The sequence below is a fragment of the Xyrauchen texanus genome, chromosome 35, assembly GCF_025860055.1.
Source record: "Xyrauchen texanus isolate HMW12.3.18 chromosome 35, RBS_HiC_50CHRs, whole genome shotgun sequence".
NCBI lineage: Eukaryota > Metazoa > Chordata > Actinopteri > Cypriniformes > Catostomidae > Xyrauchen > Xyrauchen texanus.
Window position 1 is genome coordinate 933,290 of NC_068310.1, and position 2,856 is coordinate 936,145.

The 2,856-nt window shown below is 37.1% G+C and overlaps 1 long non-coding RNA gene across 1 annotated transcript; it reads left to right on the forward strand.

Annotated features, from left to right (window-relative positions):
* The first annotated feature begins 214 nt into the window (after positions 1–214).
* On the forward strand, positions 215–1,772 carry LOC127628720 (uncharacterized). Its single transcript, XR_007968699.1, has 3 exons — positions 215–278; positions 381–424; positions 1,641–1,772. It is a non-coding gene; the product is annotated as an uncharacterized LOC127628720 (long non-coding RNA).
* The last annotated feature ends 1,084 nt before the right edge of the window (positions 1,773–2,856 follow it).

Consider the following 2,856-nt stretch of genomic DNA (forward strand, 5'->3'; position numbering starts at 1 on the left):
TACAAGGAAGAATCACCCAAAGGTTATTAAGCTTTCATAGATTTACATTTCACCATTTAAAATCAGACTTCAAATACAGTGATTATTTAGCCTTAGCCAGATATACTTAAGTCATAAATATATCATGTATTGCCTGTCAGAATCATTTTTAATACATTGATGACGATGTATGAGGTCAAACTCGTACTTTTTTTGCTCTTTCAGAATGTAACCATGGGATCCTAGAAGGGGAACCTTACTACCCAGTGAAGAGGGTGATCCGCTGCAAAATACAGAAGGTTAGCTTTACAATAATTAAAAGTCTTAGATGTACTAGTGTAGTGGAATTGCAGCACCCCAACTGGAAACCCCTTAACCCCCCAACTTTGGTGTTTTTTCAGGGGATCCAAATGAAGTTGGTGGAATGGGAGCCCTGTTCACTCTGGTATGTACAATTTGTCATAGTTTTGATTGGAATAGCCTAATTCTTAGTACTTCAAAACTTAAAGTAATAGCCTTGGCTTGTATTTGTGGGCGGCTGTGGCTCAGTGTCGAAGTGTCCTTGGGCAAGACACTGAACCCACACTTTCCCCCCAGTGTGTCATTGGGTGTGTGAATACGTGGGAATCCAATCTCCAAAGCCTGTCTGCAAACAGTGCTGTATGAATGTGTGTGTAAAAGGGTGGTAGTGATGAACATTGTAAAAGTGCTTTGAGTGGTCCCAGAAAGTATAAAAGCACTATATAAGTGCAAGTCCATTTAACATCCATAATTGCTTCAGCCACTTAACTGAACGGGTTGTATTTGGGATAGCCATCTATATGTAGCTTGCCTTTAATTTATTTTGTGCAAAACTCTTGCTCAAATCTAAATGAATTATAATTTGGTGCATGTGGGTACCATGAGATTAACTGGATGGATTAATTGTTTAGAATCAAAACTAAATTATGATGTTGCATGCTGTCTAAAGTTTAAACATACACGCTAAGCAGCGCAAGGGAACAGAGATCTACTACGCAAAGCAAATAACTGAGACTGAGTTTCATTTATCAAAATGTGCTATCACATCAGGCCCGTAAGAGGGCGGACAATTTTTGGCACTGAGCTTTTAGTTCAAGTTTTACAGTGTTTGTGTATTTTATCAGTTATGTTGTGCTTACGGCAGATAAACCTGACTGCCATAATGGAGAGACATATGTTGGACATAATCACCAATTTATTCTGAGCAAGGATTTCCTTTTTCTTTACATTGAATTTTGATTAGATGTTGACATTGTGATGCTAAAGTAATACATTGGTTAAAGGCATTTACAAAAGTCCAAAGACTTGGGAGGTCTTTCATGACCAAATTTTCAAGACTATTATTGTGCAGCAAATTGCAGAGGTCTTTTACAATGGATACCTTCAGAGCAGAGGTATATGATTTCAAATAAATGGCTACACCGTAGGTAATGCATATTCAAACCTTAACCAAAATATTACCATAGGCAGGTAATTTACTGTTATCAGGTTACTGTAAGTTTACAAACCTACTTGAATGAAGGGGTGGTTTGCTGTTCATCACTTACCCTTAACCTTGTCATGTTTGTTTTGAATGTTGTTGTTTTTAATTCATGGCTGATGTCAAGACCTAAATTAATAACATTCTCTTTTTATTACAGTGGGAAAACTTGGCCGCCACAGTGGGTGACAGAGGAGAACACCACAAATTAAGGAAATGTTCAATCCCATTGTTTTGTTCCATAAGCTATGTGTATGTTGTTATACAGTATATTAAAACAAATTCAAAAGCCTGAAAGACTCCCACTTTGTAGCAAACCAGAGAACACATGCTGTGCTTGTAAAAGCTTGACAGCTCATCTCTCTCCTTCACACATACATAGATAGATAGATAGATAGATAGATAGATAGATAGATAGATAGATAGATAGATAGATAGATAGATAGATAGATAGATAGATAGATAGATAGATAGATAGATAGATAGATCGTGATCGAGTAGTAATACCAACAAGCAAGCTAAAATGACTTCTTCTTTGTGGGGCCATGATGCGTCAAAACTCATCAATGAGATCGCACCACACAGGAAGTTAAATGCACAGAAGATCCGGCAGATTTCAAAATTAAACACAGCAGACCGATCGTAAATCGATCGTAAAACATTAGTTTCTCCTGCTGCCACGGAATAATGTGTTGATCAGCAAATAAACCTCAGACGCAACGCATGTAGTGGGCGGGGGTTTGATCCATCAGACTGAGCGAAATCGCAAGGGAGAGTCTTATGTGGAATCTGGGGGCCACAGCTATGCTAGGAGATAGCAGCGTCGTAGGGCTGCAACTAACGATTATTTTAATAATCGATTAATCTGTCATTAAAAAAACAACAAAAAACAAAAAAGCATTAATTTGTATGCACAATGGATAAGCCACATGCCTTTGGTGTGAGAGATCCGGGTTCGAATCCACTGTGAGACACCAATTTGTCCCTGAGCAAGACACTTAACCCCTAGTTGCTCCAGAGGCGTGCGACCTCTGACATATATAACAACTGTAAGTCGCTTTGGATAAAAGCGTCAGCTAAATGAATAAATGTGTAAATATATAGGCTTTTTAAAAATAAAGTGCACAAAAATATGTATATTTTTGTTTAAAGGGACCTGAGCTGTCAGAACAATAAATAATTTATAAAAAATAAAGAAAAATACAAATCAGAAAACTTAACAGAATTTGTTTGAACTTGTTCTCTACACTACACTCGCATACACTCACACTCACAGATGCACTCACTCACAAACTTGTGCTTTATTTAGTTTTTTTTCAAAGATGTTATAATCTTTAACAAAATGTTTGACAAGCAAATGCACAAAAATTACAAGT